Source organism: Pseudorasbora parva, chromosome 6 (assembly GCF_024679245.1).
Source record: "Pseudorasbora parva isolate DD20220531a chromosome 6, ASM2467924v1, whole genome shotgun sequence".
Taxonomy (NCBI): domain Eukaryota; kingdom Metazoa; phylum Chordata; class Actinopteri; order Cypriniformes; family Gobionidae; genus Pseudorasbora; species Pseudorasbora parva.
This window is the reverse complement of record NC_090177.1, coordinates 11,968,540-11,984,851: the sequence shown is the minus strand read 5'-3', so window position 1 is coordinate 11,984,851 and position 16,312 is coordinate 11,968,540.

Here is a 16,312-nt window from a genome sequence, read left to right as displayed (position 1 = left end):
GCCTGTAGATGGCAGTGCACTCTTCAAGATGCTGTACTGTAAAGCCAGGGGTCTCGTTAAGGCACCAGTCATCTCTCTGATCTCATGTTTTCAGAGTAATTTAGGAAATAAAAATTCACCATGCAGATATTACACACGTTTGATCTTTGATTTCACGCCAGTAGCTGATCTCCACCTTGTAGCAGTTAACCAATGCCTACATGCGCAGTTGAACTATCGCGTTTCCTGCAGTGACAGTTACAAGATAAAATCTTTCAGGCAGTTGTAGAGATGCAGATGGAGACACATGAAATATGAGTGCTGCATTTTGCCTGTGCGTGCATATGTCTGACCACCAGGCTCATATCAGGACATTTCCCCCGCCACAAGCTCACGCTCAGCTAATACATCCAGATAAAGCCTGTGACCTCTTCCTCTTGGTGGATAGGTGAGCTGGAGAGCACCTGTTTGTGCCGGTTTTCTACCAACAACACTCGCATTTCATTTTACTTATGGTTAGCCTCTTGCAAGACCATAACTGCTCAAAAAAGGGGGAATTAATGTAGTCGTGCAAACCATCTTCAGCTGGTTTTGCGCAGGTAAATTTGATTCAGTTCTAAGAAATAAATAGGTTTTCTTATTATTTTAGCTGTCCACTACAAACGTCACTTCACTAAAAACGTAACCGCAAACGTCAAAACAAAAAAAATATAATGTCAAAGAATCAAATTTATCTAATCGAATCTTCTATACACCCAAGCACAGCTAGTGGATTTTAGTGAGGAGACTTTTTATGGTCAAGAAAATACGGCAGCCTACAATTAGTTATTCATTTCTTGACCATAAAAAGTCTCCTCACTAAAATCAACTAGCTCTGCTTGGGTGTAGGCTATAGAAGATTCGATTGGATAAATTTGATTCTTTGACATTACAGTTTTATTTTTTTATGTTTGAGGTTAAAGGGACAGTATGGGATTTACTCTCATGTTGTTCCAAACCTGTAAAACTTTCGTTCATCTTCAGAACACAAATAAAGATATTTTTGATAACACCTGAGAGCTTTCTGTCTTTCTTTTGACAGCTACGGAACTACCACTGTAAAACTAATCCATATTAATCCACATTTTCTGAAGTGACTCGATCATTTAATGATGAACAGACTGAATTTAGGCTTTTATTCATGTTATGCGTAACACGAGAATGAACCTCATTGGTTCTTGTGGAAACTCAAACGTGATGCGTAACACAAGAATGAACCTCATTGGTTCTTGTGGAAACTCAAACATGATGCGTAACACAAGAATGAACCTCATTGGTTTTTGCTGAAGCTCAAACGTGATGCGTAACACGAGAATGAACCTCATTGGTTCTTGTGGAAGCTCAAACGTGATGCGTAAACACGAGAATGAACCTCATTGGTTTTTGTGGAAACTCAAACGTGATGCGTAACACGAGAATGAACCTCATTGGTTCTTGTGGAAACTCAAACATGATGCGTAACATGAGAATGAACCTCATTGGTTCTTGAGGAAGCTCAAATGTGATGCGTAACACGAGAATGAACCTCATTGGTTACTGAACTCAAACGTGATGCGTAACATGAGAATGAACCTCATTGGTTCTTGAGGAAGCTCAACCGTGATGCGTAACATGAGAATGAACCTCATTGGTTCTTGTGGAAACTCAACCGTGATGCGTAACATGAGAATGAACCTCATTGGTTCTCGCACATAAGCAAACATACTTGAGCTTCTGTTTACCACAACTGATGTGTGCGTTGATGAATGTTTATATGTGAATAAAAGCTTAAATGAAATCTGTTCATCATATAAAGCGATCAAGTCTCCACAGACACTTTGGACTAAACTGCTCAATTCATATGGATTTTTATGATTCTTTTATGAGTCTTTTTTTAGGTGTAAAAGTGGTGGTTGTGTAACTGTCAGTGGAGGGACAGCAGCTCTCAGATTTTATTTAAGATATCTTCATTTGTGTTCCGAAGATGAACTAAAGTCTTTCGGGTTTGGAACAACATGAGGGTGAGCAAATGATCACAGAACTTTCATTTACAGCTGAACTAACCCTTTACTCCTCAGTGATTTCATCATAGCTAGATTTTTGTTTTTTTATCACTAAATAGCAAATGGAGGGCACAGAATAATCTGCCTTCTTTGTATATCTAGATACAAAAGATTTGATTCTTTGTTTTCAATTTCTCAAGATCCTATAAGATTCCTCAATCACGTCAACACTTTTGTTGATTGGCTATGCTGTTTAATTTCATCATTTCATCTGAACATCAACATTTGTGAGGTTTGGTCCGTCGAAACCAGTGTTGGATAAGTTACTTCAATAGTGTATCTTCAATAGTGTATCTTCAATAGTGTATCTTCAATAGTGTATCTTCAATAGTGTATCTTCAATAGTGTATCTTCAATAGTGTATCTTCAATAGTGTATCTTCAATAGTGTATCTTCAATAGTGTAATTAGATTACTGTACAAATTACTCTCTCCAAAAAGTATTTAATTACTTTATCAACCTCGAGTTAAGCAATGCAAGGTTAGACATGAAACGGCTCTTTTAATTGATTTAAATACATAATATAAAACTACATAAATTACTCTTATTAAATGAGCAGAATATTACGTGAGAAGGATACATAAAAAAATGCACTTTAAAATTAGACTTTAAATGTTGATGTCAAGTCCACTATTGAATTATGTATAATTATATTTAGTATTTAGTTCAATTACATCAGAAGTAACTGTATTTAAATTACAGAAAAATAAGAGTAATCCCTTACTTTACTTTTTCAAGGGAAAAGTATTAAATTACAGTAACTAATTACTTATTAACTAATTACACCCAACACTGGTCGAAACAGTATGGAGGTTCATTGAAGGCCGCTATAGTGGCCCTATAGTAGTAATTATTAGTAGTCATAATCACATTATGACTACTAATAATTAGTAGTATTATTATTTTCATTTTGGATGTATATTTCAGGCCTGTTTAAACCTATAGGTGTGTGTGTGTGTGTGTGTGTGTGTGTGTGTGTGTGTGTGTGTGTGTGTGTGTGTGTGTGTCTGTGTGTGTGTGTGTGTGTGTGTGTGTGTGTGTGTGTGTGTGTGTGTGTGTGTGTGTGTCAGTAAGTATTAAATTCAAATAGTTTTTTATATTAATAAGTACTAACCTTATAATTGTACAGGGATTTCATCAGAGTTATCTGGATTGTTTATTTGCCATGTGTGTGTTCTCTGTCACAGTAATTGAGTCTCTCAAAAGTCACAGTCTGACCTGACGTCACTTGCCTCGTATTTTTAAAAGCATGAGCTCTCCACTGGACAGAAGTCAATATTTGGCGACCTCATTGTCACTGTCCCCCGCTGCATTCTTCAGACAGCCGTGTGTTTGCATGGAAGTGAAGGCTACATCTGAGTGGGAGTCTCACAGGGACAAGAGCGCATTGATTTTTCCGTCAGTGCTAATAGATTTAGCAGCTCAGTACTGACCGCTCTCTCTCTTGCTCTCTTCGGAAGAAAACACTCTCTGACTCTGTATGAATGATGTTCAAACAGAAGAAAAGCCAAACGCTGTCAGACGTGATGTGTTTTGATTATCCAACGCTGCATGAAGCTGTACTGTGCGGTGTGTACAGTTTGAGCAGATATCTGGAGAAATCGCCGTGTCTGAGGCCGTACAGTCCCTGAAATGCTTGAGAGCGAACCGCAGGGATCTTGTCGCAGTCGTGTCATGTTTATTTTCAATGTCTTGTTCTGTTTCTAGTCTTAGTTTTCCTTGGCTGTGTCTGAAATCGCGCCCATACCCACTATTCCCTACATTAGTCCACTAATATAGTTCACTTGAGGGAGGAAATTCAGAGACAGGGAGGAGCACATTTCATAGTTTGTGCTTTCTGTTTAACAATTATTTGATGTTTGGCAAACTGGGAGCTCCAGTAGTAATGAAAAGATTTATCTTGAACTCTGTCATGGAAACTAACATGTATAAGCTTTAATTAAACAATTTAATAATCAATTAAAAAGGAATTTATAACTGTATGGTATTACATTGTAGCCACATTGGACTAGAGTTTTAGAAAATGGATGGATGGGCGATTCAGCTGTTGGCGCCATCTTCTGGTCAGACATGGAAATCCATTCGTCTTGACTGTCGCAGTGCATTATGGGTATTCTCTAGCTGTTGAACGTTACACATTATAGGCAAGGGGGTAATCTAGCACTCGGAAACTGTACCACCCATAGGGGCGGCCATTGCTAACCAAGCCATCACCTGCCGTTAGCATCCCATTGACTCCCATTCATTTTTGCGTCACTTTGACAGTGAATAACTTTACATCTGAGGCTTTTAAAGACTCCATTTGTCCATTGTTTATTTCTAAAGAAACACAACAATGTATAAAAGACTCCATTACCTTGTATCTTACACTATCACCCCGTAGAAGCTGTTTTTGTAAAAATAGGCTAACGATTGCGTCATAACAACGCGACTCTGTCGCACAGTTGAGAAATTACCGTATAGACAGGAGGGGGAGACGCTCGCAGGCAATCTTTTACTGTCTATGAGACAGTCGGGGGGACGTGGAGACATAAAGTCTGATAAAGTCAAGGGAGAAGAATAGGGAGAAGCCGATAGTGAGCCAAAAGCAACGGGGCAAAACATTTAAACAACGTGATTCAGATTTTACTTTCCACAATTACTAGAAGACCTACAGCTGTCAGACAGGTTGCTCACGTCACATCTGCGTCGTCAAGCTCAGTCTGAGTCTGAGCAGTATGCTCAGCCATCAGGAAGTGAGGGTTTCTAATTGACTTCACAATTCGCCGTTGAAGTCTATGGGATCGCTGTGTCCATTTCTTTTACTGTCTATGGTTATAGGCTGTGTCCGAGGCAGCTGAGTCGTTGCCTTGCTGCCTTATCAAATAATGGCATGTAAGGCAGCGTTTTGTGCATGAAGGCACATTACAAAACAATTTCGGACAGACTTCTAAGGCAGTGTAACAGTTTAATGATCTACAGCAAAATAGAGAGAGCTTTGGTGAGAACAAAACGCATATTTAATTACTACATTAGTCTGACTCGCTAGAAATGACATCAGAAGTGAAAAATATTCGTAAAAAACACATTTACACACAAACTGACCAGCAAACGCAACTTTTGGACACCATCTTTTTTTTCCCAGCTCCAACTGTAATTTAATGGAAAGCACAGGATTGTGGGATATCAAAGGCAGCGAAGGATACATGCCTTCAAAAATTGATCAGATGAAGGTATCTCAGGAGACTGGAAGTGAAGCAAACAATAGATTCGGACATTGCTTGATGCCTTCCTGCCTTCAGATGTGTCCTCCGAAGGCAGCATTTTCCAGGTTTCAGACGCAGCCATAGACTGGTGCAGGTATGACGTCACTTTGTAGGCCAACCGGCAGTTAGCATCACACTGGTTCCCTTGAGAAAAACCCAAATTTCTCATAGGCTTTAGGATTATCTCTGAAAACAAGTTTTTGATACTCAAATGTTTTGTCCATCAAGATAATTATCACAGATAGACACAACTTTTATGAATTTTGAAGCCGTTTGCAGTCGCCAGAAGTAAACAGCTAACGTTAGGCTATAAATGAACCACACCACGGTTGCTCGTCTTCGACATCACCATCATTAAGCTTCAGACAACTCTTCCAGTTTTTATGGAAAACATGTTCCCAGAACATTTGAGTTCATTAATAAGAGCACAATTATAAGCATAACAAGGCTGTGAAAGCAGACTGAGTTTACTTTTTCGGCGTGATGACGTCTAATCTACTTAACTGTAATCCTATTTAGGCATTTGTTAGCAACCGCCTTTTTCAAGGCATAACAGCTTCAAAAAATCTGAATACTAATATAATTCAATGAGTGTATTCGATAATGTCCATTACAAAAGGGCTGTCCCTTATTGCCCTCTTTAAGGGGCATTTTCAGACAGCCGTGTTGCCAGTGTAGTTGTTTGATTAGTTCACCTGTTCCATTGATTATCATACCTTGTGTATTTAAGTCCTCGGTTTTCCTCAGTTCTTTGTATTGTGTTAACGTAATAGTAGTTGTGTTGTGTGTGCTTATCTCTTGGGTCTCTATATTCAATAATTCTGCGACACACATCATTGTCTTTGGATCATATGGGTTACTACAGAGGTCTTCAACCCTGCTCCTGGGGACGCACTGTCCTGCAGAGTTTAGTGCCATCCCTAATTAAAGACAGTTGAAGCTCATCAAGCTCTTCAGGATCACTTGTTGAAAATACACAGGCAGGTGTGCTGTAGCGGGTTGGAAGCAAACTTTGCAGGACAGTGGGTACCCAGGAGCAGGGTTGAAGACCTCTGGGCTACTACACAGCTCACCTGTGATAGGTATTTGCTGTGGTCTGTGCTTTTTAGTTTTATTTAGGAATATTACATTATGAAGTTAATATGCAATCTGTCCCTTTTAACTTTCTTAAAGGGATAGTTCACCCAAAAATGAAAAGTTGATGTTCTACTGAAGAAAAACAAAAACACCTACATCTTGGATGCCCTGGGGTAAGCAGATAAACATCAAATTTTTATTTTTGGGTGAACTAACCCTTTAAAGGCCCACTGAAGTGCCTTGAAATTTGCAGCATTGTTATGTGTTGATGTCATTTCCACTGAAACAGGAAGACAGGGCGGGACATATCAAACAGCTCCTCCACTTTTTTTAAAATAGCCAATAGCGTTTAGTATAAATCACAGCTCGACCAGAACCGCTGATATCAGTAAAGCTGTAGTTTACCCTCCTAATCTACTCCATATCACATTAAAATACAGCATTCTGCTGTATTCAAAGAATTCAAAGGATATGTTTTGTGGTCTGCGCTGACTCGATCGATCCACTTTGTGCTATCATGTCTCTGGATTGGAGCTGCGGTGGTTAGTGTGACACTAACGTGAAACCAGACTTTTTTCGCCCCAATGGAAAGCATATTTGTGCTGTCTAAATCATTCCCTATCTCCTGCACTATGTGCCATTCAACGTGTGTATATGCATAGTAAATGTGTGAACAAGCGACCGATTTCAGCCGCAGCTTCAGCATCTATTTATAATGTAGGGAGCGGGGCTTTAGAATCTAGAGAGCATTTGAATGGACAGAAAATCTGATGAGACATGCAGAGTGATGGCATCAAAATCATTGATCCATATTGGCGGAAGTGAAAGGCTAAGTTTTGTACGCTTATGTCTTCTAAATGCAAATTTTGTCATTGCTGTGGAGCACTCTAGCTTTCAGCTGTGCAGTAATGCATATTCATAGTAAAAGCCAAAAAACGTTGATTTAAAGGGGGACAGTTCATTGTCTTATCAGACACAATTAATTAGTGCATATTATGTTTGTGTTCGTAATCTTTCATCAAAATGTAATGTAAAAACGTTAATTTTTTTGAAAAAAAAAAAAGTTTTAATCGCTCTCTGCCAATCATCCGACTCCATTCTAGTATGTAATGCCAACTTTTAAATTCCTGGTGGATAAAATAAAGTCTGACCCTACATCTACATCCTACATTGCGTATCCAATTTTTTTCCCCACAGCTTTTGTTAAACTAAACGTTTTTGTATTACTATAGGTTCAGCAAATAACATTTTTCTTCTTAAAGGAGTAGTTCACTTTAAAATGATAATGACTCAATCCACCTTGTGTATTCAACTTGCGGAAAAGGCATATCACTGAAACGTAAGAACGTTTTGAACTGCATGTGAGGACTGTGCGTTACACTTTCTGCATAAGTTTAATAGTTGAAGAGCTAGATATTTTACTTTATAAAGTTTTATTTTTTTACCAAAATGCATCGATTCACTTCAGAAGGCCTTTATTAACTCCCCATGGCGCATGGAGTATGTTTATGATGGATGGATGGATGGATGGATGGATGGATGGATGGATGGATGGATGGAGGCACTTTTTGAGCTTCAAACTCATTGGCATCGTTCACTGCCATTATAAAGCTATGACGCATCAGTATTTATTAATATAACTCCAATTGTATTCATCAGAAAGAAGAATATCATATAAATGGCTTGAGGGTGATTAAATCATGGGGTAATTTTCATTTTAAAATAAGTAATCCTTTAAGAATAAATTTTCCCTGTAAACAGTCTTTAGTTAAGCTATGATTATTTGGCGAATAAAAAAAATGCTTGATGTTAAATTATTAATTCTTCAGATCAGTGGATTTTTTTCTATATATTTTTTTCTATATCAAAAACATGTTCAGGTCGCATTTGATCTTGAAACACAAACAATTGAAGCCTATTTGGGGTGCATTTTTTTATTTTACGTTTGCTATGTCTTTAAATGACAATTCAGCACATTATTCTTTTAATATTTTTATTAATTGTGATTCTTAATATATATAACTATCATTATTCGTATCATCATTCTCAATGTAGAAATGCATAGTGGTTTGGTTTTCTTTTCTGTGAGAAATGAGCATTAAACACATTTTTACATTACGATAATCAGAATTGAGAAGGAAAACTGTCTCTTAATGTAGCTAAGTCAAATAAAATGTAAAGTAAAATGCACCAACAGGCAAAAATCCACAAACTGGAAGCTTTTATTTCCCCGAGTGTGGTGTAATTCTCTCCTCTGCCTATATGAGTCACTAGTACCCATGAAAACAATGTCCTCTTCAAATACTGCCACTCATTAACCCTGAGTTAGGATGGTACTCCTAAAACAACAGCAAGTTTTGCTGTCCATTCATTTAGTTTTCCCCTCCTCATTCCCTTCTGCTGTCAGAAAATTTTCCTTCGTCCTTTGTGTATATGTAAATGTTTTACTCTCAGTTTGTAGAGTGAGTAAGCACAGAACTCAGAGCTGATGTGTCAGATGCATTTCAAATCCAAACGGATGTGATTTGTAGACTTTTATTATGCACATAAGGACCATTTGATTGCTTATGAAACTTTTGGCACAGGCTGTGTTTTATTACACCAGGGAAGTGACCCAGCCCCCTCCTTTTTTGCGAGACCCTTAGTGCAGGGCCCTTGTAAAATGCCATTATGCGTAAAGATGATTTCTATGTGGGAACTGCATACGGCTCTCCTGCTTTTCCTTTGATGTATTATCTTGCAGACTTCCAGGATCTAATCCAGCCACCCATAAGTAAAAGACAACCCCTCCTTCTCTAGCTTTCTTTCTCTTCCCCCCCTAATTTTTGATGTCCTAATATCATTAGCCCACCAAAACAACTGGAAATGTTTGATCTTATGTCCTGGTTCATTGTTTTATTCTAATATTTGCCACATCGAGAGCCTAAACGTTTGAGAATTGAGCAAAGAACAAATCTCTCGATAGTGTAATCTGAGGCTGTGTGAAGTGTTGGGCGTTCAGGCTGCTTCAAAAAGGAGAAAGGAAGCTAAAAACGGACCTCTTGATACTGTAAAGCCCTTCTGGGTTCCTTCCTTCCTGTGTTTGAGATGTCAGCCTTTAAATGGGGTCGTAAAGTGCCCCCCAAAATGCAGAAGTACCTTCACAGCTGCTTAAAGAAAGCATATATTTAGATGCATTCCATCCTGACGTAAACACATAGAAAAGGTGTCCTTGAATGAGGAAACATGGCTGGCACATTACATGAATAAGGTAGAAAATCAGGTCTGACTCTTTCGCAAAAAAAAGGAGGTGGTTGACCTTCAGAAAATGTTGGCCCTCAAAACTACGTTTTATATGAACAGCCCCCCCCCCATATATATATATATATATATATATATATATATATATATATATATATATATATATATATGTATGTATGTATGTACACTGTAAAACATTATTTAGAAATAAAGTTACCTGGTTGCCTTAAAATTTAGAGTTCATTGAAAATAAAATAAAAATGTTAATACAATGAACATTTTTTGAGATTCGACAACCTTTTATTAAAATATTATTAAAATATTTTGTAAGCATATTGGGTAATTGTGTGTGTTTTATTTGTGATGATGCAGTGAAACATGCCAAATAGTGCTATTTTCATGATTTCATGACAAATTTCTTTCATTGTATCGACTACATTTTTTTATTTCAATAAACTCAAAATTTTAAGGCAACCAGGTTACTTACTTTTTTAAGTTAAACCAACAAAAACCAACATTTTTTTTTTTTACAGTGTATAGGCTATATATATCAAATATTAATTTCTAAAACTATTGTAATATGAATGAATTATGGTAAATTAAATAGTAATTAAAAAATATATATGAATATTGTTTGTTTTAAATTGGTTTAAATGAGAGTTTCAAAGTGATGCAGACCAAACGATTTTTGATCTGTTTAAAACTGGCTATTTTTCATGCTTGTATGATAAATTATGTTACATATCCAAAAGTTAAACAATAAAATTCTGAATTTTGCAATTGCGGATTTGCAAAAATTTACCCGGTACAGTTTAAAACTCTTAATCTGCGTGATGATTGTCTGGTTTCTTGCAATAAACATTAAATTAACATAAAAAATAAATAGCCAAAACTCATAAATTGAAAAAAAGAAATGTCAAAATGTACCGCTATGCTGTAGAAAATGTCAGAATGACTTACTATTTTGTAAAACACTGTAAAAAAAAAAAAAAAAAAAATATATATATATATATATATATATATATATATATATGTGTGTGTGTGTGTGTATGTATGTATGTATGTATGTATGTATGTATGTATATATATAGCAAATTTGATTATGCTTAAATATTTAAGGCAGCAACTAAACTTTTGAAGTCTATAAGTGGAATAATTGTTTTAATAAAAGTGATAGGGGAAAATGTAAAAATGACAGGGTTTTATGCTAAATGTGAGACAGCTAAATATAAACATTTTAATGTTAATATTCATGCTGTCAAATCGAATAATCTTGATTAATAAAAATAGTTAAATATAAAAACGTTTATATACAAGCATACACCCATTTTTTTCTTTTTTTATATATGCATATGTGTGTGTATAAATATGCACATATATATTTATTAGAAACTTGTTAGATGCTATTAATGACGATTAATTGATTTGACAGAACTAGTCAATTTTTCATTTTAACAACAATTGTACAACTCGTATGGATTTTGATTATAATAAGTGATTATTATGAGATTTTAGTTTGATTTTAATGGTTAGAAACGATCGAGGAGGTCAGCGATGATGTTTAAATCTAGCTATTTTTCACTCTAGGTTAATTCTTTGTTACAAGATTATATAATGTATCTAACGGTTCAGAAAAATGCTGAATCTGTGGAACGGAGAACCTTTTCATGGAAAGTGCCTATAACACTCACTTTATGGGAATGAAGCAAAAAGAAAGACAATACTTGTGTGTTGTTTTTGTGTGATCTTATATCACAATTGGGGGCATTTTGTGTGTTTTTTCTACTTCTCAGCAGTTCTTTTAATCAGACGGTGACGCAACAGCTCTGTCTTTGATAACAATATGCTTTTGACCTTTTTTTGTTGTTGTTTTGTTTGCATGCAATTTGATGACCCATCACCAACAGGCTCAAGATGGCCTCTAATGTAATTAACCGGTCTAGTCAATGTTGATATGGATTTCTCTTGCCTATATGAGCATCTCTCAGCCTTGAAGAAAAATCAAAGTATTGATATGTTCCAAGAGGTTGGAGTGTTCTGCAAAGTGGCTTCTTTTATGTGTTCCCTTGTTCGTTTTTCTCAGGTAAACACATTTAAAAAGAAGGACAGAGCACTGAGCGAAAAAAAAGCGTAATCAACAGACCATGTGCGTTTATGCCTCTTCAAACACTGCCTTTCATTAAAAAAGGATTATGAAATTCCATATAAATGAATAAGGTTTATTTGCAAAGAGTCTGATCTTAGAATGGCCAGTGTCTTGCTCTAAGAACAAAAGACTTGTGTGGAATATTTGGGTGTTTTGTTATGAAGGCTGCTCTTGTAAATTGTATGTTAATGTTTTTACCCGAGGCAGGGAATTCTTGCTTTATTATGCAAATGAGAAATTGAAGAACTTAGGAAGAGCTTGTGTGTCATGATGAGGGTCAGTTCTGTTTGAGCACTGGAACTTACAATGAAGAAGATTGTGTTGAAATTTAAAGACGTGTGTGTGTTTGTGAGATATGAGGACAAATGTGTATAATGACATGGGTATGACACAGGTATTACAAGGAGAGGGTGAAATATGAGGACATTGGCCATTTCCCCACTTTTCAAAATGCTTATATGTCCCCATATGTCACAAAAACAAACATTTGTGTGTGTGTGTGTGTGTGTGTGTGTGTGTGTGTGTGTGTGTGTGTGTGTGTGTGTGTGTGTGTGTGTGTGTGTGTGTGTGTGTGTAGCTAAATGTATCCATTGATATTATTACTCATTATCCATACTCACATACTCGTCATAAGTCAGTTATGTCGATTTAATTTATTTTTCGCCACCGTTTGACATTTTTAAATTGTAATTTTATTTACACATTTTATCTAAATGTGTCATTTTTAAAATGTTGTGTTATTTAACATGAACAAGATGGAATGCTTTAGTGATATAAAAAAATCATATCATTTATTCAATAAGAACATGTTTAAAATATTACTGACTTACATTTTTTTAAGTACAACCAACTTGGATGTTTAAGTCATTTCAACTTAAATTCCATTAAACTAACTTTATAAAGTTCAGTCTTGTATAAAAATTTGAAAATTGCTTTTATTTTTTATTTTATTTTATTTTTTTAAAGTAAACTGTATAATGTAAAAACATATTTTCATAACTGATTTATCTTTTTTTCACAGTGGCAAAAAAATTCATTTTAATTGAAATATCTCATCAAAAATGAAGTAAACGTAAACAAAAAAAATGTATTTAATAAATATATTATTGTTTTTATTTGTTGATTATTATTTAAATTGTTCCGCCTTTGGGTGTGACGTGATTTTATTTTGTAGTAGTTGAATGCAGTGCTTTTGTTTGCATATGCAATGCAAAAGTCTCCTTTTCTAGAACAGAATTGTCTTTTGTGCATTTATAGGCCTCCATTCACAGGTCTTGATTTGTCAAATCTCTTTTGTGGCTGTTCTGTATTCACAGTTGTGTTGTTTTTGTCTCTTATGCCTCTTATCCTGGGCTGTCAGGAAGCATTACAATGTGACAGCTCTTTTGTTGTTCTTCTGAGATGGAGGGCAGTGTTTTAAAACAGTTCCACGGGGGGTAGAAAAATAAGTATAATTTTTAGCCAGTGGAAAGCATCTGAATGTGCCGGTTAAACCCCCATAAAAGTCCTTTAATGGACAAAGGAATTCTATCCCACTCCTCTGGCCAGAAATGTCATTTGTAATGACCTGGGTGCTCCACTTTTTGTTTGGAAAGAGCCATTCAGAGAGATACAGTGCTACCTAAGACCACAAACCTCCCATTGTTATGCAATGACTTTATGTAAAACATCAGAGCCATTGTTCTCCAGTTTTTTCCCCCTGAAAGTGTGATGCAAATAATTGCAGGGAGAGGGAACATGGGAATTATCAGTGCAATTTGCTTATATTTTTTTATGTTTGTGATGTTTTTCTGTGAATATTTTAGTCTTTTATATAGTCAGTCCAGGGTTATTAGTTTACTGGAACTAATAAAAAAAGGTAAACACAATAAAACATGTTTTGGGTTGGTTTCAATAAAATAAACATTAACTGAAATAAAATATAAAAAAGTTTCATCTTTTTCATTTAGTTTAACTTGATGTACTAAAATAACTAAAACTGAAGTCACTATGAATAAAAAACACATTTTAAAAAAAAAGAAAACTTCTAAAAATGACATAAAGCTACAAAATTACTGAAACTTTCAAATGAAATTGTAAAATTTTAAAATAAAAACGGTATGAATGTATGGAGCTCTAAAGGGACATGGATAGGGAAAGATACCAGATAGAAGGGGAAAAAAACTTCTCACAAAGAGCGAATGCAAAGTTTTTCAGGGAAACACGAACATTTTGTAGGCGGACAAAAAAAGGGAATGCAAAATATTATGGGAGACAACGTAAAGTTTTACGAGGGAACGCAAAGTTTTCTTTACGAACGCAACCGATATATTATACGCAAACGAATAAAGAACAGCATTTTTCTTGGAGGAACGCAACATTTTGTAAGCGAACACAAATTTTCTCGAGGGAACGCAAAACATTTTGGGAGAGAACGCAACGTTTCTTGGGAGAACGCAAACATTTTGTAAGCAACATTTTTTCAGAGGGAACGCAAAACATTTTGGGAAAGAACGTAAATTTTCTTGAGGGAATGCAAAATATTATGGGAGACAACGTAAAGTTTTTCGAGGGAACGCAATGTTTTTTTGTAAGCAAACGAATAAAGAAAGCCATTTTTCTTGGAGGAACGCAAAATTTTGTGAGTTAACGCAACATTTTTTGGAGGAACGCAAACATTTTGTAAGCGTACACAAATTTTCTCGAGGGAATGCAAAACATTTTGCAAGTAAACACAACGTTTCTTGGGGGAATGCAAACGTTTTGTAAGCAAAAAATGTTTAGAGGGAACACAAAACATTTTGCGAGAGAACGCAACGTTTCTTGGAGGAATGTAAACATTTTGTAAACGAACACTTTGTAAGTTGTTTGGGAGAATGCAAAACATTTTGTGAAAGAACACAAAGTTTCTCAAGAGAAAACAAAACATTTTGCAAGTGAGCGAATGCAAACATTTAGTGAGCGAGCAACATTTCACAAGTAGATGCAAAGTTTCTCATAGGACTGTAACCTTTTTTTGTGAAATAACAAAGTTTCTCAATGGTTTCTTGAGGGAACGCAAACATTCTATGAAATAAAACAATGTCTTCGGGGTTTTTTGAGAGAAAGCTAAACATTTTGCAAATGAGCGAGCGCAAAGTTTCTCGGCAGAACGCGAACATTTAGCAAGCGAATACAAAAGCATTGACTTGTTCATTTTTCTCCCATCCCATATTTTTTTCCCCCATCACCATGTCCCTTTATTATCTGAATGATAATAAAATAACAGAGTCAGTCTAAACGTTGTACTCAATAAACTGATTTACTTTGCCTTTGTATCTTGCATATGAACACGTATGTTTGGCTGCATGTGTGTTTGCAGTGCGCTTGTTTGCTTCTCTTGTAAATACAATGTGCTTTGTCATTGAGTTTTAGCTTCAGACGTGACTTATTTTTACTCCAGTCAGCAGATTTTGTTGTGTTGGCAAAGTCAAAAGCTCATAGCTCACGCTCCATAAAGAGACAACCTTTGTTTTCACAACCATTTGAGGAAAATGGCTGATGACTCCTCCCACAGGAAAGAAACATGACATGTGAGATCTCTATATCTCAAATGTTTATCCTGACTCTTAGAAGAAAAGGTCAGGCCATTCATATATAGAAGCTTCCAGGGGTTCCCCTTCATGGGACCATTTTATAGATTTCGTTTTAATTATTTATTTTATTTTAATAAAATGTTATGAAATGAGCAGCTAAATGAAAATCTTGTTAAACATAAAAGTATTAAGCACTCATTTAAGACGGTTGTCCTTTAAGCATAAAGAGTCCTTTAAAATCGAGTCAAGAACCCTAGGGACAGTAATGAGATAAAATGGGGAGCAAAATGAGATATTTCTGCTGAGAAAACGACCAGTAATCTCACACAGGAGACCTCGGCAATATCTCAAACTGTGGACGGATTTGCAAAGATGCCAGAATCTGCAATCAAATTGTCAGAGATCCAAATATGAGCTGATTTTTCTAACCAAATTCTTCCCAAACTAGATGTTTTAAATCATGATGGCCATTTGATTTGTGTTCATTTCAGAAGAAACATATGAGATAGAGTTCATACTTAAATGAAACCGCTTGGAACCTCAAAGTGAGCAACAAAAAAAGAGAGTTAATCACAACTTTATTTCTTGTGATTGTGACTTAATATCTTACAATGCAAAGTTCACAACTTCAACTTTTGTTACACTTTAAAAAAAAGAAAAATTGAGAAAACTTAAAGGTTTAAAGGCAACCAGCTGCAGAACATTTTTGAGTTTTCTCAACTTAGGGTCAATAGTTGTACAAACTTTGTTTGAGTTACCTCAACTTTTTTCATGTTGAATAGTTGAATAAACTTTAAAAGCTGAATTTATCATACAAAACATAAGTTGTAATTTTTACAGTCAATTGTCCCATTTTATCTGATGTTGTGTTTTATTGTGTCTCTCAATTCCTAGTTCTTTTTTGTATCTTCCATAAAAGTCCTGTGATTTTTTCTTCACGAGTGAGACAGGAACACATTTTGCTCTTTTTTTTCCGCATACTGTAAAAAA